Genomic DNA, 25,188 nt, shown 5'->3' on the forward strand with positions numbered 1-25,188 from the left:
CCCTGGCATCTATGGCTTCTCTAGGTTTCCTGGTGTAAAAAGTGCCCCCTGAATACGTGAACTCAAACCCAAATTGGAAAGGAAAGAAGGAAAAAGAGAAAGTTTCAGTCAAGATGGAAGAGTATGATAATGCTGTGTTTGCCTCCTCCAACAACCACATTAAAATTACAACTAAAATGTAGTACAATTGACCTAGAGAACTATTTGAAGGCTAGATGAACTAAGGATACAAAGAAGAAGACAACTTGAGACTGGTAGGAGAGGCAGAGATGCAAAATGGCCTGTCCCTGCACTCATGTGTGGTGGTCAACACGGCCAAATCTGAATTTCTGCTGGCCTGGTGAGCTCCCCTTGCTCCATCTGGTGACTCCCTGAGACTCTGCCCCACCTAATTTTTACATCATCAGAGGCTTTTGGGAGATTGGCAAGCCGCCATTGTTGCCTCATGCTACCGATATTCTTGGACAACTCTTGGGGGTCTATGGGCCCCAGATGGGTGACACTGGCCTCATTTCTCTCTGAGACTTTTTCAGAGCAGCCTTAGGCTCAACACTGGTGCCTAATCTCCATCTGCATTAACCCACTAAACATCATTCACCCCATGCTGGTGATTCCTGATACTCCGTCTACCCATCTCCCATACTACCCCTACTACCTGAGGATCTTTAAATGACTGGACCTTATGGACAGCTGTCAGGTGGTAGCAGGCCTTGGGGTTCCCTGGGCCTTTTGTTAAGCTGCCCCAAATCCAGTACATGTGACATCCAGCCTCTATTTGTAGTATGGCTTCTCCTATGCACCTCCAGGTCCAACACAGGCAGCAACCAAACACAGATCACTTTGTAGCTCCCATCAGATAGCCCCAATGATCGAAGGAAGCAGCTGACCTTAGAAGAAGCCCCTTCTAAGGGGCCCCAGAACCAGCACACCCAGTGGCCAGCTTCAAACCAGAGTAGTACACCACCCAATTAGTTCTACAAGTGGTGCATTTAAAGGGTGATCTCAGCAGGTACCTGAGCCTATAGGGGCAAATCTCATTCTGTGGGGGGCTGAGCCCCTGCATAGCAGCTTTGAAGCTGTGATCATGGCCAATCCTCATAGCCAGTCAGCCTGAGGGTCAATCCCACCCACTAACATGTCAATAGCAATCAAAGCTCAACTACAACAAGAGAGCACACACAACCCACACAAGGAACACTCCTGAAGCATATGGCTCAGGTGACCAGGGAAACTACACCACTGGGCCCCATAGGACACCTACTACATAAGGTCACCCTGCTAAGACTGCGAGATGTAGCAGATATATCTAATACATAGAAAAGAACACAGAGAGGCAGCCAAAGTGAGAAAACTAAAAAACATATCCCAAACAAACAAACAAACAAAAACAGAAGAAAACTCCAGGAAAAGAACTAAACAAAATGGGTGCAAGAAATCTATCAGGTACAAAGTTCAAAACAGTGGTTATCAGGATGCTTAAGGAACTTAGTGAGAACTTCAACAAAGAAACAGCAAGCATAAAAAAGATATAAAAACCATAAAAAAGAGCCAGTCAGATATGAAGAATACAACAACTAAAATGAAGAATATACTAGAAGAAATCAACAGCAGATTAAATGAAGTAGAGGATTGAATCAGAGATTTAGAAAACAAGGTAGCAGAGAACACCTAATTGAAACAGCAAAAAGAACAAAGAAGAATAAAATGAGGAAGGTTTAAGGGACCTCTTGGACAACAACAAATATAACAACATTTGCATCATATGGGTACCAAAAGGAGAAGAGAGAGAAAAAAGTATTGGAAACCGATTTGAAGAAATAATGACTGAAAACTTCCCTAACCTGGTGAAGGAAATAGACATACAAGTCCAGGAAGCACAGAAAGTCTCAAAGAAGATGAACCCAAAGAAACCCACACCAAGACATATGATAATTAAAATACCACTTTAATGACAAAGAAATAAATTTTGTTTTTGTTTTCTTTTGTTTATATTTTATTATTGGCTAAAAAGACTTCAATAAGCAAATGTATTTCTTCCAAGCGATGCCCCAATGTGATCTCAAGAGTTACTTTCTTTTGTGGAAACTTCTTTCTCTTAGTTGTAATTTTCAAGAGCCTGAGCCATGAAGAGTTTACTCAAGTTTTGGGCAATGAATTTTTTGATGTTCTGTCAGTTAGTATTAATCTGGTCTGCAATGAGTAGAGAATCCATCATGGCTGGAGGCTGTAGTGGTTTGAAAAGTTTAGACAGATCCTCCTCAGAAAGTAGGGGTTCTCCTCAATCTTGGAACTGCATAATTTCCTGCTGGTGACGCTGCTAATACTTGTGTTTCTGCTGCTGCTGCTATTTACTTATGTTCCTCATATATATATTTAACTATATCTAGGCTCATTTCATACACTCTGTCCATCAGCAATTAAAGATTCTTTCCCAAATGATTGCTCATAGCAAGACTGAGCAAGTCATGTTTATTAGTCACAGCTGACTTCTCAAGCTCTCAAATTAGGATTAGATGTGAATTTTTAATTACAATCGGCACTTTTTCAAACATGTGGTCAAAGGTGATATTTCTTCTTTTCAATGCTTTAGGAGAAAAATCCTTCTTTTTATAATCTTCTATCAGTTTAGGAGTCATTTTCTATGCCTTCAATGAGAGAGACCCTAGGGGTTATTATGAGATTGTAAATGAAAATGACAGATTCTTCAATGACATTCTGGTAACTGAATTGAGAATCCAGGGGCATCTGGGTGATGAAGGAGCCACAGTATGTGAACTTGTACCAGCCCACGTGAAGATGGTCAATATTTACATAATAAAGAGTTAGCATCATTTCCGTCTGATGTTAAGTTTCATCAAAGTCAGATCATATTCTGTGTGCTATAGGAAAAGAAAGCAATTGGTAATTTCAAACTGATTTTCTACAACCAGGCCCAAAAGCACTCCGTGAACTACCTCAGTTCCTTGTACTTTTTCTTGATAAAGTTTGATTCTCTTTAATACCACTAACCGATCTATCTGCACTTGATTAATGGCTGAATCTCTGGACCCATCTTTGCCTTTGCCTTTGCCTTTGCCTTTGCCTTTGCCTTGCCCTGTTGCACCAGTGATGAAACTGGAAGAGATGGTGGTAGAGCTGGTGCCTTCATTGTGGGACACTGTCTTTCCAGCCAGACAACAAGATAATCTTAAAAGCAGCAAGAGAAAGGCAGATAGTTACATATAAGAGAGCCCCCCATAAGACTGTCAGTTGATTTCTCAACAGAAACTTTGCATGCCCAAAGAGATTGCCATGAAATATTTAATGTAATGAAAAGCAAGGACCTACAACTAAGATTACTCTACCCAGCAAAGCTATTATTTAGAATCAAAGAACAGATAAGAAGTTTTCTAGACAAAACAAATAAACAAACAAACAAAAAACAAAAACAAAAAAACAACTAAAGGAGTTTATCATCACCAAACCAGTACTACAAAAAATTTTAAAAGGACTTCTTTAAGAAGAAGAAAGAGGGGAGAACATAAATATAAATAATAAAACAGCAACAACTATGTACCTATAACAGTCACTTTAAATGTAAATGGACTGAATGCTCCAATCAAAAGACATAGGGGAGCTGAATGGATAAGAAAATGAGACCTATACATATGTTGTCTACAAGAACCACTTCAGATTGAAAGACACACACAGACTGAAAGTAAAGAAATAGAAAAAAAGATAAATTTATGCAAACGGAAACAAAAAAAAGCTGGAGTAGCAATGCTTATATTAAACAAAATAGACTTTAAAACAAAGGCTATTAAAAGGACATTTCATAATGATAAAAGGATTAATCCAACAAGAGTATATACCCCTTGTAAACATTTATGCACCCAACATAGAAGCACCTAAATGTATGAAGCAAATACTGACCAATATAAAGGGGGAGATTGACAGTAATAGTCATAGTATAGACATTTAACACACCATTGATATCAATTGACAGATCTTCCAGTCAGAAAATCAACAAGAAAACAGTGGCCCTAAATGATGTATTAGATCAGCATGATTTAGTTGGTATTTTTAGAGCATTTCACCCAAAAGCAGCAGAAAACATTTTTCAAGATAGACCACATGTGAGGATACAAAACAAATCTCAATAAATTTAAGATGATTAAAATCATATCAAGCATCTTCTCTGGCCACAATAGTATGAAACTAGAAATCAATTATAAGAAAAAAAAAAAAACACTAAAAAACACACAAACACATGAAGGCTACATAACATGCTACTACATAATGAATAAGTTAACAATGAGATCAAGGAATAAGTCAAAAGGTACCTTGAGACAATTGAATCAAAAAACAGAATGACCCCAAATCTATGAGACAGAACAAAATCAGTCCTAATTCATAGCAATACAGGCCTACCTCAAGAAAAGAGAAAAATCTCAATTAAACAATCTAACCTTACATACAAAAGAACTAGAAAAAAGAACAACAAATGAAGCCCCAAAGGAATAGAAGTAAAAAATAATAAAGACCAGAGTGGAAATAAATGAAATAGAGTCTAAAAAAACAATATAAAAGATTAATAAATGAGAACTGGTTCATTGAAAAGACAAACAAAATGAAAAAATCTTTAACCAGACTCATCAAGAGAAAAAGAGAGAAGACCCAATGAAATAAATTCAGAAATGAAAGAGAAGAAGTGACAACAGACACCACAGAAATACAAAGGATTATAAGAAAATACTACAAACAATTATACATCAATAAATTTGACAATCTGGAAAAAATGGATAAATACCTAGAAACATACAAATTTCCAAGACTGAATTAAGAAGCAACAGAAAATCTAAACAGGCTGATTACTATTAACAAAATCAAATCAATAATCAAAAAACTCCCAAGAAACAAATGTCCTATACCGGATGGCTTCAAAGGTAAATTTTACCAAACATTCAAAGAAGAATTAAGAATTATTCTCAAACTATCAAAACATTCAAGAGGAGAGAAGCCTCCCAAGCTCCTTTTATGAGGCCATCATTACCCCAATTCCAAAGCCAGAAAAAGACATTACAAAAAGAAGAAAATTATAGGCTTATAGTCTTCATAAACATACATGCAAAAATTCTCAACAAAATATCTAAAAATTGAATGCAGCAATATGTTAAAAAGTTCATACACCGTAATCAAGTAGGATTTATTTCTGGGATGCAGGCTTGATTAAATACCCCCCAAATCAATTAACATGAAACATCACACACAAAAAAATAAAAGATAAAAATCATATGATTATAGCAACAGATGCAGAAAAAGCATTTAACAAAATCCAGCATCCATTTGTGATTCAACTCTCAGCAAAATGGTATTATAATGAACATACTTCAACTAATAAAGACCACATATGACAAGCACACAGCTAACACCATACTCAATGCTAAAAAGCTAAAAACTTTTTTTGTTATGATCAGAAACAAGACAAAGATATCCATTTAAAACACTTTTACTCAATGTAGTATTGGAAGTCCTAGCCACAGCAGTAAGACAAGAAAAAGAAATAGAAAGGCATTCAAATTGGAAAGGAAGAAGTAAAATTGTCATTATTTGCAGATGACATAATACTATATAGAGAGAGTCCTAAAGAGTCTACCAAAAAACCGTTAGAACTGATAAATGAATTCAATAAAGTAGCAGGATACAAAATATTCTGGAATCGGTTGCATTTTCATATTCCAGTAAAAAATTGTCAGAAAGTGAAATTAAGAAAACAATTCTATTTACAATTGCTTCAAAAAACACATAAAATACCTATGAACAAATTTAACCAAGAAGGTAAAAGATTTGTACTAAGGAAATTATACGACATTGAAGAAAGAAATTTAAGAAGATACAAATAAAGGGAAGCACATACCATGCTCCTGGATAGGAATAATTAACATCATTAAAATATCCACACTACCCAAAGCTATGTATAGATTCAGTGCAATCCTTATCAAAATACCAATGACATTTTTCACAGAACTAGAACAAATAATCCTAAAATTTATATAGAACCATACAAGACCCCAAATAGCCACATCAGTTTTGAAAGAGAAGAACCAAGTTGGAGGTAACATGCTATTTGATATCAAACCATAATACAAGGCTATACTAATCAAAACAGCATGGAACTGGCATGAAAACGACACATAGATCAATGGAACAGAAGAGAAAGCCCAGAAATAAATCCACACCTATATGGTCAATTAATCTATGATAAAAGAGGCAAGAATATACAATGGTGTAAAGATAGTCTATTCAACAAATGGTGTTGGGAAAACTGAATGGATGCATGCAAAAAAAGTGAAACTGGATTACCTTTTTATACTGTATACAAGAATAGACACAAAATAGATTAAAGACTGAAGAGTAAGACCTGAAATCATAAAACTGCCAGAAGAAAACATAGGTAGCAAATTCTCTGACATTGCTCTTAAGAATATTTTTTCTGATATGTCACCTCAGCAATTTAAACAAAAGAAAAAATGAACAAATGGGACTGCATCAAACTAAAAAGTTTTTGCACAGAAAAGGAAGTGATCAATTAAACACAAAGACAACTTACTGAATGAGAGAAGATATTTGGCAATGATACTTCTGATAAAGAGTTAATATCTAAAATTTACAAAGAACCTATGGAACCCAGAAAAACTAACAATCTAATTAAAAATTGGGCTGAGGACCTGATTAGACATTTCTCCAAAGAGAACATATAGATGACCAATAGATATATGAAAAGATGTTTAACATCAGTAATTAGCAGAGAAATGCAAATGAAAACCACAATGAGATATCACCTCACACCTGTCAGAATGTTCATCATTAATAAATCAACAAACAACAAGTGCTGACGATGGAATTTACCTATTATGGTTATAAAAATAAATTCTTCTGTTGTATAAAAAGAAGGGAAAATAATGTGAGGTTTACATGAGAAACTTCAAAGTCTAATGGAGTAAGAAGGCAGGATTTGGTCTATTTGTTTAAAACTGTTTAACTTTTTAGGTCCAAGGAGTGATACAAATACCAAAAGGAATGATTTCCAAGAGGAAGAGAAACTTTTGATGGTTGGCCTAATAAAATAAAACTACACATTAGTAAAACTGATTTCAAAGATGATTCCAACACTACTGCACACAGATGAGCCTTCTAGCTGGATCCTGTCCAACCTCAACGGCTGTGCACACTGTAACCACCATGTGTTATCTGCAAACTAGATCGTTTCTGTGTGGGAAGGACCAGCAAGCTTTCTTGGCCAAACTGCTGCCATAAAACACACTAGTGATTTGGTTCTTCATGTTTTTAAGGATATTATACTTTGATGCACAGTATACATTTGGTATCAAGTTGTCCAGAGCACTATCCCAAATAAATTAATATTTTACCAGAATCAAGTTACATTTTGTCAGGTTGTTTTGTGTCACTGCAAATTATTGCTCTACAATGCAAACTGCTTAATTTTTTTTAAAAAAAATCTTAAGCAAAAGAATAAAATGTGTAAACACTCTCATTAGGAATAATTTGCCTTTAACAATTTATATGCATCAGTTGCTTTTTGATATAATCTGTGAAAAGCAAAAGCATCATGGGATCTCTAAAAGAACTGGGAAACTAAATGTCAGAACTGCATTTTTACACTTGGCTAGAGAAATTCTTGCCTCATATTAAACACCCATGTTTCAACACCTAGAGTTTGCTTTGGAGACTTACAAAGAGTTAATACAGCTTATTTGGCATCAGATATTGTTATAATGGGCTTTTACTGATGTAATTAAAATTTGTTTATAATTAATGCAGATGAATTGGTTTCTGCACAATGATAGTTAGGAGATTAACAAAGGCCACATTTTGGCAACAGAACTACATTCTTTTCCAAGTACTATGGGACCTTATCCAATGAATGTCTGTCCAATCCGGCTGATTCTTCAGAGATGCCATATGGCACAGTTATGCATTCTGACTCTTTTTTCTAAAAGGCAGCCATGTGACATAACTGATCTTTAAAACGTTGTCAGAAGGCATTACCTAGGTAGGCTTTGAGCTGCTTTCCAAAAACTTAGCAAGCACAGAGGCTATTAATTATGAGAAAAGAAATGTGCATGAACACACTGTAAACTTGGCAAAAAAACTTTCCTCTTACAGCTGATCATCTCCCAGATTGTTCTAGCTGGGAAAGTAAGGAGCCTTTTTTTTAAAACTTCCAACAATAATATACACAGACACATATTATGCTTTAAAACATCTATGCACAATTTCATTATAAAATATCTGTGCACTTGACTCTAACATGCACATATTTTGCCACCTGTGCTTTCACTATATTCACTGATTAAAAAAAAAAAAGAATAAAAACACAATGCTAGTTACAACTAAAATTTTCAAAACAGTTTAGTATACCATTATTAAAATAAAAAGAATTTTCTATTTGTGATGGTAGTTGATTTCTAGCTGACATCTATACCCTCTGTATTAAATTTTGGATGGTAGAAAATATAAATAGCTCAAGTATTTTTTTCTGATTTACTCAGAAAATTAGTTCTTCCCTGCAGGGGAGAACATCTATTTAAAACTTTCCGTTTTCATATGTGTGCTTAGAACAAGTTGGTTGCATTAGTTTCTCCATTTATAAACACAAATGTGCAGAACTTCAGAGAAAAAAAAGAAAAAGAAAAAGAAGAGAAAGGAATACAGAAGTCAATGAAATCAGTGGGTTTCATGCAGTTATAGCATCAGTGAGAACTACCTCTGGATTTGGTGCTCACTACTCCTAACCTACTTCTACTCTGTATTTATTCTGTTATCATTTACTGGACTTCTCCATTCAAATCTCAAATTCAAGGTGTGTAAAATTGAACTCTCACAAATTCTTACCTTCCATAGCCTTTATTTTCTCTGTTAATGGCAATTCCATCTTTTTGGTAAATCAGTTAAAAAACATTGCAATCATCTTTGACCCCTCTCTTCCCTTTTACCCCCCATCCAATTGAACTGCAGATCCTGTGAGCTCTAGATTCAAAATATATCCTAACTTACCTTACTTATCACTACTTTCACTGCTAAGAGCCTAGGGCTAGGCACTATCATTTTTCTCTGTTATTGTAATAGCCTCCTGTTTTCCTGTTTCCACCCCTCATTGCCTACACTGTGTTTCCATGGTAGCAGCCCCAGTCACCTTGTCAAAGTAAATGTCAGACCATGTTGCTTCCCTGCTCAGACTCCTTCAATGGCTTCTGAGTTCACTTTGAATAAAAGTCCTCACCAGGCCTACAAGGCCCTATACAATCAAGTCTCTTGTTTTGTTTTTTTTTTTTTCCTCTGTACTCAATCCGCTACCCTTTGCCCTTGGCTCAATCCTTCTCCACTTTCATTGGCTTCAAACAAGGTATGCGTATAGCATGCACCTCCTGCCTTGGGCTTCTGCACCTACTCTATTCTCTCAGTGGTATTTTGGGGTGAGCTCCAACTGGCCTGTGAGAGTCAATTGTTGAATTTTCAGGAACTGTACTAATCAGTTGTTATATCAGTGGTAGCTGGAAATCAGCCAAGGTGGGAGTATTTACACCAAGGAAACTGGAAAACTCTAAAAATCAGGTCTCTTCATGCCACGGAGAACCTGTTAAAATTTACCAGAATACCACTGTATCTCTCTTTCTGGAATGAGCACCTCCCAAACTTCTCCTCAGGTATGAGCACCTCCCAAACTTCTTCAGGTCTTTACGTAAGAACTTAGGAGTGAGGCCTCCTCTGACTGCCTTATTTAAAATACAACAAACTTTAACTCCCTAACTTTCATCCCTTTATTATTTTTCTTCATTAAACAGATAATTTTGTAATTTTTATATTTATTTCTTTATTTTTAGTTTATTGTCTGTCTCCCTGCAGTAAAGTATGGAATGAATACATAAAAGAATGAATTTGTACTCTATCATATATTTCATTCTGCCAATAACCAGATCATATCCACCAGAGTTCTATGTCACCATATAATGCCTGAAACACTAATAGTAAAAAAAAAACCTATTATTTTGAAATAATTAATTTTATTTAAAATAATTTTTATCTCATGGAAGAATTGCAAAAATAATATTTTAAAAAACCCTTTTTTATACCCTTCATTCAGATTTAGTAGTTATTAACATTATCTATCTATCTATCTATCTATCTATCTATCTATCTATCTATCTATCATCATCATCATTTATCTATCTATTATTTATCTAGCTATCTAATCTATCTATCTGGCTAACTATCTGTCCATTGCCTATTTATTATTTTTTGCCAGAACCATTTAATGTACTTTGTCCACTTTATGACTCTTTACACATAAATGCTTTAGTTAGAATTGCTTCAGTAAAAGGCCATTCTATTACGTAACCATAGAATTATGGTCAGCCTCATGAAATTTAACATTGATGCAATAGTCTTATTTAACATACACTCCATATTTAAGTTTTGCCAACTGTTCCCAAAATGTTCTTTTAATTTCTTCTCTACAGTCTAACATGTAATCCAGCTACATGAACTGCATTTAGTTATGCCTTTTTATCTTTAAAGCAGGACACCAAAAGTAGTCCTGAAATTGTTTCTCAGCCTGTTTCTCTTTGTCTTTTTTGACCATTTGGAAGAATATAGATTAGTCATCAATATAGAATGTCCTTTAGTTTGAATTTGTCTAATATGTCTTCATCATTAGATTTAGATTATACACTTTTGGAGAAATACCTCATACGTGATATTATGACCTTCTTCATGTATCACACTAAGAGGCATATGATGGCAGTTTGTCCTACTATCGACAATGCTTTGATCGATTGGCTAAAGTGCTATCTTCCAGGTTTCTCCTCTATGAAATTATCATTTTTCTCTTTGTAACTAATAAGTAATCTATAGAGGAATACTTTAAAATTTTATAGTATCTTGTTCTTCTTCAAACTTTCATCCAATTGTTTTATAATCTATTGATGATTCTTGCCTTAATAAATTATTATTTTGATGGTTGCAAATGGTAATTGTTAAAATTCTCACTTTTTTTTTTTTGCATTTATTATTTGTCATTCTATTGTAAGGAAGACCTTTCCTTTTTTTCTTTATTTATTATCAGTATAAACTAATGAATTCTTACTTTATTTGATGGTTACAATCTGTTATTGTCATTATTTATTTTGATCTAAAATTATCCCAGCTGGCTAGTAAGCATTCCTTAAAATTGACTCTTATATTGCTTTGATATGCCCCATTTTTCTTTGGATCAATTCTGCACATTTTTGAATAACAAGATTTTCTGGGCTAATCTTGTACTTTTCTGCACTAACTCTGGAATCAGCCATTTTTCAAAGGAGCCCTGGTTCCTTTTAGTGAAGAATGACATTTACAAATATTAGCCTTGGGTATTTTCATTGCTACTAAGGTATCATTTCTTCTAGGCCTTTCAGCAGATAGAATTGAGGAAAATAAGAAATTGCATATGAAGCAGAAATATATGTGCGTACACACACATACATACATATATATAGATGTATATGTGTATATATACACACATAAGTATAATGTACTAAAATTTTTGGAACACACATTGTACATGTGTGTGCATATGGTGTGTGTGGTGTAAAATCATGAGTTAATGATAATTCAAATTCCAAATTAACTCCTAAGGGTTCTTCTTTGTTTTCCACCATTACATATTTGTATCTTTGTTCTCTTACAGTGAGAATCCTATCTCTCAAGAATATTAACATACTTACTCATTTGGTCAATCCTATAATACACACTAAATATAGTTTCAGATTTACTATACCCATATTGGTATGGAAACAAAAACCAAAATTTCTAGGTAGAGTTTAAGATTTGTTTGAGATCTTTTTTGGTGTTTATAATGAAGATTTATAATTAAAGTACTGTGTTCAAAAGCTACTTGGCTCAGTTTTTTTTTAACTCCTTCGAAGTGGTTATGTTATTTATTTGTAAAACATTTAGGTCTTATTGTTTTTATTTGTGTGCAACTTGACATTGTTCCTTCCATCCTTGTTGATTTTATTTCAAAATTTAAATATACAAGACATTAACATAATTCCAAAAGTCAAAACACAAAATGTATACTCCAAAAATCGTTGCTCCCTTCGCTACCTTTTCATCGTATTCCCAACAACATTTTGAAAATCAGTTTCATTAGTTTCTGATTTATTTTTCCTGTGTTTTGTTTACAAAAGAAAAACCCAGATACATGGGTACATTTTTTATTTTCCCTTCTTCCTTACACAAAAGATAGCATTATCTACATATTCTTTTGCACGTATTTTTTTAAACAATATATACTAGAAATCATTCCAAGTCAATTCACATAGATTCTCCTCATTGTCTCATTTAAAAATAGCTACATGATATTCCACGATTTATTCAACCAGTCTACTATATATGGGCATTTAGATTATTTCCAATATTTTGCAATTACAAATAATGCTACAATGATTAAGGTGCTAGATTTTAAGAGTTTACTTTTCTTTATTTAAGATCGATAAATTGTGAGCAAGTTTGAAAGGCATTGCTCTGGAAATTATTCTCAGTTATTTATATTTCAATATGAATGCATAATAGAACTATATGCTTTCATGATGGAGATGTAAGAAAAACAGCAGCACACTACTTCATTGAGTGTGTAGGCATGTAGGCATGTGTGTATGTGTAAGAGTGGGCAGGAATCCACTAGGAGAAGATTTAGGGTGAGAAAAAGGTAGATGGTAAAGCAAATTTTTTCTCCTTTCAAGTTGAATTTAGGCACAATTTGCATTTGATATTTTATTCATTCAGCAGATGTTTATAGGGAACTTGCCCTTTGCTAGGTATTATTCAAGACATTGAGATACAGCAGTGGACAAAAGAGAAAAAATACTCCAGATTTGCGGTTACCAGAGGTGGGAGTAGGGAAGAGGGAATTAGATAAAGGTGATTGAAATATAAAATTTCTAGTTATAGGATAAGTACTAAACATGTAATGTACAACATGATGGCAATAGCTAACACTGCTGTGTTTAAAAGTTGTTAAGATAGATCTTAAGAGCTCATCCAAAGGAAATTTTTTTTCTTTTTTTCTTTTTGGTATTTATATGAGATTTATATAAGATAATGGACGTTAACTGAACTCATTGTCATAATTTTGCAATATAAGTAGGTCAAATCATTGTTGTGCACCTTGAACTCCTTAAACTTATACAGTGCTGTATGTCAATTATATCTCAATAAAACTGGAAAAAAAGAGACTAAAGCTGTGTCCTCATGGAGTTTGTATTCTACTGTGGACACAAATTGTATAGAAGTACACTAATAAATAAATATGTAATTTCAGATAGATCTATTTAGGAAAAAGACAAAGTGACTCAGAGGAGGAAAGGGAACATTATTTTAGGTAGGGTACTGGAGAAGACCTTTGGTAGAGGTAAATTTTGAGCAGAGATCTGAATAATGTGAAAAAAATATATAAGCAAAAAAAAAAAAAGATCTAAGAAAGATTATTACAGGTAGAGAAAACAACCAGGGCAAAGGCACTGAGATGACTGAAGTGACTAGGAATGCTCTTGGTGAGTTCTAGAAACTTGAACCTGGATGAAGGAGAGGAGGTGTCTATGCAGAGGCAACTGAATGATCAATTAGTATAAGAATTTTGATTTTGTTCTAAAAATATTGTAAGACATTAGAGAGTTCCGATGGCATGATTGGAGTATTATTCTTTATTATTATTATTATTAGATAAAGGTGATTGAAAGATAAAATTAATTATTTTTCTAAAATTAATTAATTTTAAGAAAAATTAATTATTTTTCTTTTTTAAGATCACCTCAGCAGGCATGTGGAGAAAAAACTTCAAGGGACAAAATTGGGAGCAGGGATGACATCACTATAGTTTAAGTCAAAGAAGATGGTGGCTTTGGGTGAGTGTGGGTACAGTGCAGGTTGTAAGATATAACCTATTTAAGATAATTTTTAAAAAATAGAGCTCATAGAGTTTGCTAACGGATTAAAGACGGCGAGGGAGAGAAATTAAAGCATATCCTAAATTTTGTCTTAATCAAGTCTAGGGAATAATACAACTGTGCTCTTTTCCAAGCCATCAGAGAAAGTTAAGTCTAATAGCTTTATGTTATCACAATGCTTGTTAGTCAAAGCCTTGCCAACTTATTCCATCCTTGTTAGAGGGAGTTTCCTGAAAATATGTGGCTGTATTGCAGGCAGAGGAAAATATATAAGCTATGAGAATTTATTAGAACAAAATTCTTTTACAAATAAACTACGGCAAAAACCAAACCAGCTTAGAATGATTCAATAATTAATTCATTTACCTTTTTGTTTTATTCAGCCAGTAAGTACTGAATGGCTATTACATACTAAGCACTGTGCTGGGTGTTGAGGCATATATTATAGAACGACACAGATGGACCTTACCCTTATAGAGTTTACATTCATCCTAATGGAGCATAGTAATATACTAACCATTTTTATTAATTTGAGATTTATTATATCATGGCAAAAAAATTTGAGTAATCAAATTAATTTATACTAATATGTGAAGAACATCTTTTCTTAGTTGGTGATATTTTCTTTAAAAAAGATCTAATGAATTTTTAAGTATTATTTTGTAGAACTTATTTTCCTCATGCTCTTTATAGAGAATAAAAGAACAAGAGTATTCAACTTGATCAATTTTATGAAAGTTGACCTTTCTTCAAAATTAGACTTAAAAAAAGAGTAAATAAAAAAATTTAAAGGCAAATTTTTAAAACGATTTAATTGACTTGTAAAACCATTCTTGGTAAAACTTAAAAATTTATAATTTTCTTGCTTTCATAGAAAACCTTGTAACCACACAATTTTTATCAATGTGGTTACAATAATGGAAGATGGATGCCAGATTATCTTTAAATATTTAAAATATGAAATGTTAGTGCTCATTAATGTAGATGTTTATTCTAGTATGGATATTCAGGTTTGATTGTATGCAGGGAGGCTCATGGCCTAAAGCAGAAGTTCTTTCAAAGTGTGGTCCCTGAACTAGCAACATCAGCATCACCTAGGAATGTGTAAGAATTGCAAATTTTGGGGTCTTATTCTAGTCCTATTAAATCAGAAATTTGGGAAAGGGGAAATGTAGGGGGCAGCAATCTGTGTTATAACAAGCCCTCCAGTTACTTCTGACACTCCATAAAGATTGAAAACTACCAGGCCAGAGGATGTATATGCTCAACATATTTTCACTGACTACTTCATATATATCTGGTACCCTCTTAGGTACTAGAATATATAGCATTAAACAAGACAAACTAGGTCCCTTCCTTTAAGGAGTAAGCATATGATTGGCTCTAATCAGAGAAACACTAACTGCTTTAAATATTTAGAACAGAGGAAATTTAATACAGGAGTGTTATACAGGAAATGGAAGGGCTATGAAGATAACAGTTGATGATAGTGAGGCAACCCATAGATTAACGACAGCCAGAAGTCACTATTACCCCTAGATTGGAGCACAAAGGGAGATGATGTTATCAGAGGTTAGGGGTCAAGATCACCTGGCAGGTCTTTTATGTAGACAACTGGAGGCACAAAGGAGGGGCAAGCACTGCTATAGAACTGAGGTCACATGGGTAGAGAGGGATGGAGTGATACAGTTTGGCTTCTTTCTTCCTTCCATCCTCCTACCAGTTCCTCCCATTGTCCAAGCAAGGTAGGAAACCCTCTGGTAAGAGGCCTTGTATGTGCAGCCTATAAATGATGGTCCAGTGATAGAGAGCAGAGCAGAGAAGGCTTGAGAACCAAGAGGGCAAACAACCCAGCATCAGTGCACATACCTTTGAGGGGATTCAGATTATTATCCAAATGTTCTACCTAGACTCCTCCTTGCACCTGTAATTTTCAGGTAAAAATTGAGAAATATTTTAAAGTTGAATGATATATGAAAAGTCTGAGTGAATTAAAAACAAGGAATATTGCAGGGAAACTAAAAGTTCCAATTTATTTTTGATTGCATCATTGTAATACATTTGCATTCTCTCCTAAATAAAGGAGATATTTAGCATGAAAATTTCATGTGCAAATAGAATAGGTGGACTAATTATAGCACATTTACTATCAATTCATTTTTAATAGTGACTACAGAGATTTAAGCTTTGAAAAGCTAAGCACTCACACAAATCATGTCTCCAGAGACTGTGTGTTGTGTACTCATCAATAATTATTCTGTAAATTATGGAGATATAGAAAAAATTAGCCCATTTGTAATTCTGCATACATAAGAATCACTTTTCAAAGCCTAAAATACCTTTCTGTTTAGGTTGGCCTAATGATTTGAAAGATGATTAGATCACATCCTTCATTAATCTTTTGGCAAGTAATTTTTTTTTTTTTAATTTTCCTACCTAGTATATTTTGATTTAAAAAGCTAAAAACTAAAAACTAAAAATCACTATTAACATAGATGGGTTTCTATCTGCCTTTATTTATTTATTTATTTATTCATTCATTCATTCATTCATTCATTCTAACTAACTGCACTATTATGTTTTATTTATTTATTTCTGTCTACTTTTAAAACATTTCTGTAAAGGGATCTTTGATTCCTTTAACAAATATTTATTGCGTGCTTATCTAGTGCAAAAGATTGTGGGGGGTAAAAATACTTTTAATAAGAATGAAATTTGTGCACAGAAAGCAGTCTCCGAGGCTGGTTTTAAACAGTTTGCTGGTCAGATAGACTCTGCTTTAATTATTTAAATTTGTGACCTTACTTTAATTATTTAAATTGTCTGAGTCTATTTCTTTCTTTGTAAAATGAGACCTACCAGATCTATCTCACAAACAAGAGAATTAAGAATAATGTGTTTTTATGGAGCTAATGCTGTGTCTGGAATACGGTAGGTATACTTGTAACAATAAAGTTTAGTCTCCTTTTTATATTTTCTGCACACTTTTCCTCTTTCTAGATAATTTTATTCTTTTTTCTTTTTTTCCGCCCCTGCCCCTCTCTTTAATTTCCTTGCCACTTCTACCTCTGATCTACGGATGTTGCCCTCTTCCTTTTAAGAACTGGATCTTTGAAGGTGGGGCATCTCCTCCCATGTGCTCGGGGTGCCCATCCGGGGCCTGGTGCCCCTGGTGGCATACTCGGAGGGCCTGGCTCACTTGGGGGGGGGGGTGGGCTGGTGCACCCGGGGTATGGTCCATGGCTCCACCTAGGGCACGAATCTAGGACCTTCTGAGTGTAAAGCAGACGTGATTACCACTACATTAGGGAGCCACCTTGATAATTTCATTTTTTTTATATTTGTTCTCTATTGTCACCTAGCTCCATCTGTGCTTTCCTCACAGTTTTTCTATATTTTTCACTAGCAGAATAAAAGAAAAAGACCATCATTGACAGCTAATCCCAGTAGAGAAAAAAGCTCTCTTTCTCACTCACATTGTACTTTGACATTGGCTTCATTTATTCAAAGATATTTATTGAAGGTCTGCTATATTCAAGCACTCTTCTGATGGGTGTAAGTTTTACTAAAGCAGACAAGATATTTTTCCTATAATAAAAAGGTATTTCAACAACTATTTATTAAGTATACATTACTAACAGTTTTTGCCTCCATGAAGTTGATGGATTTCAATTAGTAACTCACGAAATGATCACCCCGATAAATCCAGTAACCATCTGACAACATACATAGTTATTACAATACTAATGACTATATTCCCCATGCTATACTCTATATCCCTATGACTATTTCATAACTACCAATTTGTAACTCTTAATTCTGAGTTTTTTATTCTTCCCCAAAGGCAAGTCCACTGAGCATTCTTATAGGTAGTATTTTGAACTCTGCAACTGGTAGATTGCCTGCCTCAATTTTGTTTAGTTGTTTCTCTGGAATTTTGTCCTGTTTTTTTCATTTGGGACAAGTTTCTTTGCCTCCTCATTTTGGCTGATTCCTTGTGGTTTTTTCTATGTATGAGGTACATCTGTTACATCTTCTAGTCTTGGCAGGATGGCTTTATGTGGTAGATGTTCTGTGGGATTTAGTGGCACAGTCTCCTTGTTCACCTGAGCTTGGTGCTCCAGGGGTGTCCCTTGTGTGGTTTGTGTATATCCTCTTGTTGAAGTTAAGCCTTGATTGCTATTGGCATGTTGTGGGAGAGATTAACTTCCAAGCTGACTGGCTGTGAGGCCTGGCTGTGAGGCCTGGCTGTGACTACAGCAGACAAGCTGTTGTATGGGGGCAGATCTATGGAGTGGGATTCACTTGAGTGAGGCTCTGTTGCCTGCTGCATCTACTATTTGGGTGTGTCATTTGTGGTATTCATTAGGTGGTGCTCTGGTGTGGACTGAAGCTGACCACCAGGTGTGTTGGTTCTGTGGCTCTTGGGAGGGGCTCTAGTGTAGGCTACTGTGTCTGTGTCTACTGCCTGTGTCTGGCCCGAATTCACCTGGTAGGAACTACAAAGTGATCTGTTGTTGATAGTTTCTTGTGCTGGGCACCTGGAAGGGTCATGCTGTGAACTAAAGCTGGTTGTCACTCGTGTTGGCTTGGGGCTACTTAGCAATGGTACAGTGCATGCCAAAGCCAGCTGCTGCTTATTTGGGGCTTGTGGACCTTTGAGAGGTTTTAGGGAACTCTGTAATGCAAGCTGAGGCTAGCTGCTTATGAGAAAGAGCTGCTGAAAGGGTTTTCAGGTGGTACATGAGTTGAGTGGGGTGGAGGTCACAGGAAATCTCTAGGGTGTAAGCCAAGTTGATAGAGACTTATATGTGACACTCACCAGCACCTGCAGGCTATGTTGAGGGAGGGCTTTACAAAAGAACAGTGGTATTGGTGGGTACTTTAGTCCTGGAGAGAGCTGCCCCTCCAGCCCTTGCCCTGAAGCCAGGCAATTCAGTTCCTCTTCATATGTCCTTGATTCTTTTCGAGCTATTGTCCCTTATCTGGAGCTTAGGGCAAGTGTTTAAGAGTGAGTGAGTGAGTCTGTGCTTGTGCTTTTTAAGAGGATGCCTGGGTGTGAAGAAGCCCTCCATATCACGTGGACTGAATCTCTCCTTATCTTCTTTGAACCACTGCTCTGGGCTGGGGAGCCTGGTGTAGTGCTGGGACCTATAGATCCTCAGTGGGGACCTCCACAGCAGAAATATCCCTCTCAATTCTTAACTGCCACACATGGGTGTGGAACCAGCTTGTTTGGAGTCTTTGTCCCTCCTACAAGTCTCGGCATGGCTTGTTCTCTATGTCATCAGTTATAGAAGCTCTGTTCAGGTAGACTTCAGGTGGTTCTCAAGCATGGTTGTTCTGTAATTTAGTTGTAATTTTGAAGTCTGGCACAAATAATTCTTGAAATACCTTTTTGACCTAGATTTTGGACTACCACTATATACAGATGACCCTTTTTAAACTTCATTCTTGTCTAGAATGCTCATTTATCCAATTGCCTACCCAATATTTCCACTTACATGATATGTCTAAAACTGAACTCATGGTTTTCCCCTCAAAATCTGCTCCTCTGCCATATTCCCCACTTCAATTAGTCACAAAACTTGGAGTCATCCTTTGCTCCTCTCCTTTTTTTCTCATATGTTTTTATCCCAGCAAATTCTGTTGGGTCCATCTGCAAAATATGTTTTCAATCTCCACCAAACTCCTTGATCAAAGTGAACATCACATCTAATGGACTACTGCAATAGTTTCTCAACTGGTCTTACTCCCTTCCTCTCCACCCATTACCCATCTCACCCCACCCAATCTATTCTCATAAAAACCAGGGTATTCCTTTAAAAGCATAAATCACATTTCACTTTCAGATCCAAAAATCTTGTTATGGCTTCTTTTGAATAAATCCAAGTCCTAAAAATGACCTAGAAGTTCGTATGTGATCTGACATCTATCTACTATTGTGACCTAATCTTTCCTACTCTTCTTGCTCATTTGGTTCCAGCTGCTGTACCTCACACATATCATCCTCACTTATTTCTCGAAGTCTTTGCAGTTGTTCTTTCTGCTGGAATGTTCTCTATTTAACTATTCAGGGAGCCTCTTCTTTCACTTCATTTAGATCCCTGTTCAAATATCACTTCTCTTTCTAAAGTAGTGTCTACTTGTCATTCTCTACCCCCTTAGCAGCTTTATCTTCATAGTATTTTTAATGCTTGATACTGTATTAAGCATTTTAATATATTTGATAGTCGTTTATTTTTCTGATTAAATGTAAGTTCCATTACAACTAAGATTTTATTTTGTTCATACATCCTCAGTGCCTAGAAAAAGTTCTGGTAACAGATTATGTGCTCAATAAGTGTTTATTTAGTAAATAGATGAAGAAATTACAAAATATTAGAAATGGTGGTTATGCAATAAAATTATATTCAAAGTACCAAAGAAAATGTAAGTGCTGTCATTCAACCAACCTATTTTGAAAGTGTATTATGTGTCCAACACTGTGCTGAATGTGGAGATATAAAGATGTGTGAAAAAAAGATTCCTCTCTTCAGAATTCTCTAAGATTCCAGAGTGATAAATATGTAAACTTACATATTAATTAATCACTTAAGAACCAGGGACAAAGTGTTCTTATTGAAATTTCTTACACTGGTCTTTCAATTTTGTCCCTTTATTTAGACTGAAATTATAGATCTTCATAAGATATTGGTCAGCTTTCAATCAACCAGGATAAAACCAGGCATCTTATTTGACCAACAGATGAAAGCAATGGTACTTGAAGATGTAGATTCTGTGGTTATTGCATTCAGGCTAGAGGTAATGTTTCAAAATATGAAGCCTTTGTGTTATTACCTGGGTTGTTTTAAAAGTTCAGACAATCTCAAAATTTGATTTATTTATAATCATTTTTTTAGAAATAAGTTCATCCATATCATTGACTAATCAATTCACTTTGCTATTATAAAGTTAATAGTCATCAAAATATTTATCTAAAATAGAGAAGAACAAATGGAAAACAAAAAGCTTTAATATAACATATATGTGAAGATAGTGTATGTAATTGGCACACCTACTATCTTAATGTGTCTGGGCTGTTATAAACAAAATACCACAGTGTGGATGGTTTAAACAACAGAAATTTATTTCTTAAAATTCTGGAAGCTGAGAATTCCAAGATCAAAGTGCCAGCTGCTTTGGTTACTGGTGAAAACTCTTATAGACAGTCATCTTCTCACTACGTACTCACATGACCTTTCCTTCATGCATGCAAGTGGGAGAAGAGAGAGATTGCTTTCTCTCTCTAACTCTTTCTCTTCTTATAAAGCCACTAATCCCAACGTGATAGCCCCAACCTCATGACCTAACTTAGCCTTTCTTTCCAAAGGCCTCATCTCCAAATACCATCACATTGTGGGGTAGACATTTAACATATGAATTTAGAAGGAATAGAGACATTTCTTATAGGTGTGCTGGTTGATGGAGAAGAGGCAGAAAGACAGAACTGAAGGGCCAAGAAGAACCTGGAAATAAGGAGTAAGAGTTGAGGTCTTTACAGTCTCCCTACATTCAAAGCCCACGGTAAGGATTCTGGTGGTAGTTTAGTACAAGAAATCATGGTAAGTCAGAGGGTAAGAATTGAAAAAGGTACAAGATAACAGCACATATGAGAAAAGAAGCTATGTTGAGAAACAAAGGTAGTTAGTATCTTGTACAATACATCTTTAATATGCATTTTATTCAGATACAAGAAAGTCTGTCCTCCAAGTGGCCAGTTCAACTCCTGAGAGTAGAAGCTAGTAAATCACGTAAAATATGAATAGCAAATTACCCTGACTTGAGTGAGGGTCTCAGAACAGAAGTAAAGGCAAAATGGACAATTCTTACTTGAACTATAGCTGAGTAGATTATAATTTATTTATTACTTTCAAGTTACAGCTATACTTTTAGATTCCATCAGCATTTCAAACATGCCAACTATCAACCCCAAGTCCAAAACTATGCTGTCAGAGAAAACTCTATGCTAACAAAGACCTGAGACTTAAAAAAGGGGGAAGTTTATGCTGCTGCTTCTTTTTACTTATTTCTTTTGACTTATTGATAAACTATAGAGAAAATTGATCTCATTTCTGTTTAATACTTCTATAGATTAGAAATGTGGTTTTAAGCAAACTATTAATTTTAAAACAATTATAATTCAATAAAGCATTCTCAGTTTCCCATAGAGTTCATTACAGTGGGGGGTTTACTTGAATTAAAAATAGTTTTGTGGCATCCTTTGTTGCAGTTTATAATAGATTAAATTATATGATAGGATGTAAATAGAGTGAGAAAGATCTTAAAAGTGGTTTACTCACTTCATATTTGAATCCACTTTGCAATGTCCTTGTCACATGATCATCCATTTTTGTGCTTGAATAACTCCAGTAACAGAGGACTTATTTTCTTAAAAGGTGGCTCCTTTCTTTCTTTTTTGTTTTTGGACAACCTTGAATTTTACAAAGTTCTTTCTTACATAGAGCCAATATTTATCTGGAGCTTTTACCTAAAGACAGTTTTACCTAATGGTAGAAGTACTAACATCACCTTAGGTACTCGCTTTGACATTTATTTTTCCTCCTACTCCTTTCTCCAATTTTTATATTTTCCTTTATTTTTGTTTAGTATTTTACATACATGAATTTTAAGTTAAAGAGAAAAACAAAATGAAATCTTCGATTATTTAGAAAGTAATGATAAAGATTCATATGAAAATCTATAAAGCTACACCCTGAGAGTTATTCAGAAAAAAATACCTTAAATGAATTTATTTTTAAAAATATATGTTGAAAATAGGAGTTAAGCATTTCACTCAAGAAGCTAGATAAAATCCAATAAAATATATCTAGGTAAGTAAAAGACAGAAATGAATAAAGATAAAAACAGAAATTAATGAAATAGAAAACAAATAAATAGTAAATAGTAAATAAATATTAGATTTGATTAATAAACTTCCAATCTTTTAAAAAAGATTAATATAACAAAGAAACTTCTTGTAAGTCTCATAACATAATGAGAGTATATGAGAGAGAAAACACAAAAAACAGTAAGATAAAGCAAGGGACATAACTAAAGATATATTTAAAAATTTTAATAGTCTATATGTATTAATAAATTTGAAAAACAAGATGAATTGTACGTTTTTCTAGAAAAATGTATATGACAATGACCGATAAGATTGGATAACTGGATGAACAATTATAGTAGAAATTGAAAAGTTAATCTAACATCTAATACTTAAATAAATAGCAGATATTCTTAAATTCTACCTAACCATCCATCAAAGATAAACGCTATGTTATTAAAATTCTTTTTTTTTGTTATTTAAATTCTTAACACTTTGAAGAGTATAGGAAAATATGGAAAACTGGTTGATACCTTCTAGGTGCATTACATGATCTTGATATAAAATCTGGATAAGATTAGCATGAAGACCAATATCACTTAGTGTTATAGATGCAAAAATATTAAATAAAATAATGGTTAGTTAATTAAATGCATCAGTATATTAAAAGAATTACACATTATGATCAACTAGAATATATTTTTAGAACACAAGATTATTGACTATCTAAATAAGCAGGATAAAGAATTCTAAGCATATTGGGTAAAAGGAAACAAATATCCAAATGTTAAAAAAAAAGAAATCTTCTAAAAGTAATATGTTTATGAACTGTACAGAGAAAAATCCAACTCTTTAAGATATAAAACCCAGAAAACAAAAAGAAAAATATTTATAAATGTAAGTAAACAGAATTTAAAATGTTGTAAAAGATGAGTACCAAATCAGGAGAAAACACTTTTCCACCATATATAACAAGCAAAGGTTAGTATTCATAACATATAAAGAACACTTATGAATCAATAAGAAAAAGAAAACCAAATTTCTTAGCTGAAAATTCTATAGAAACAAATAACACATATGCATAATAAACTTGTGAGAAGTTACTCAGGTTTAGTGGAAACCAAGGAAATGTAACTTAAAGCTACTATTTTGTAGGTACGCTTTTTCATCTATCATATTTATAGAATTAAATGTCGTTGAAGCTTGAGTATAATTGATTGTTTTATTTGGTATTGGCAAGAGTATATGTTGTAACAATTTTAAATGCTTACATACTCTTGGTCCAGCAATTTCATCTCTAGAAATATATTCTGCAAAAATATTCATACGAATACATAAATATGCACACTTAATCATTGCAGCATTGATTACAGTAGTAAAAAGTTGGATACAATATAAAGGAAGGCAGTGAAATAAATTATAATTCTTCTATATTATGGAAAGTGGTGTAACTTAAAAATAATGGGATAGATGGAGAGACCTGATGGAAAGATAGATGAAGTTGTAACAACTATGAATCTCACAGGAAAGTAGGCACATTATAGTTATATAAATGTTAAATATATATGCAAATTTATACAAAATAACTGGAAAGATATCAACTAATTTAGTGACTAGTGAATACTTACATGTGCTATTGATTATTCTATGTGCTGGATTTATAGCTATGACAAAACTGGCAGATATACATTATTTTATTTACTTTAATGGTATTGGATGGGATAATGAAAGGAGACTTTTATCATTATTTTATATATGTTATTGCATCGTTCGAATTTCTTTTCATCTGGTATGTATTCATATACTACTTCAGTGAGTTTAAAATATAAGAAAAAAAAGAAAGGAAATGCAGTATATAGTCCCCGTCCATTTGAATCTTACTCTATTGGTATGAAATTTAATTTAACTAAACTGATAATTATGCATTTAGATACTTTTGCATTCACATTTACTGATTTATCTATCAGCAAAGGACTAAAAGATTTTTTATACATACTAAAATATATAGCATTAAACATGTAGTTTGCTTTCATATATACCATAGAGGGAAACAATTTTAGACACATCCAGAAACCAGTATCTGAATGGCCATATGATGTTAGTAATTTTTAAGGAAATTCTCTATTTCATTGGATAAGGCATATATAGCAGTGAAAAATACATTACTTTGCGGAGGAAGAAAGAGTTCACATAAATAATATGAAATAAATCATTTTAAGCAGATGCTTCTTCATTCAAAATAAGTATATCTGTGTTACACAACTTTATAATTTATCTAGTTCTTTCAGAATGATGTACTCTATTATTGCATATAGAATTAGTTTTATAGCC

General features: G+C 34.0%; 1 pseudogene; it reads right to left on the minus strand.

The window, feature by feature from the left end:
- Window positions 1-2,095: 2,095 nt before the first annotated feature.
- LOC102894548 overlaps window positions 2,096-25,188 on the minus strand; it is a 32,223-nt pseudogene continuing 9,130 nt past the window's right edge.

This window comes from Pteropus alecto, unplaced genomic scaffold (assembly GCF_000325575.1).
Source record: "Pteropus alecto unplaced genomic scaffold, ASM32557v1 scaffold51, whole genome shotgun sequence".
Taxonomy (NCBI): domain Eukaryota; kingdom Metazoa; phylum Chordata; class Mammalia; order Chiroptera; family Pteropodidae; genus Pteropus; species Pteropus alecto.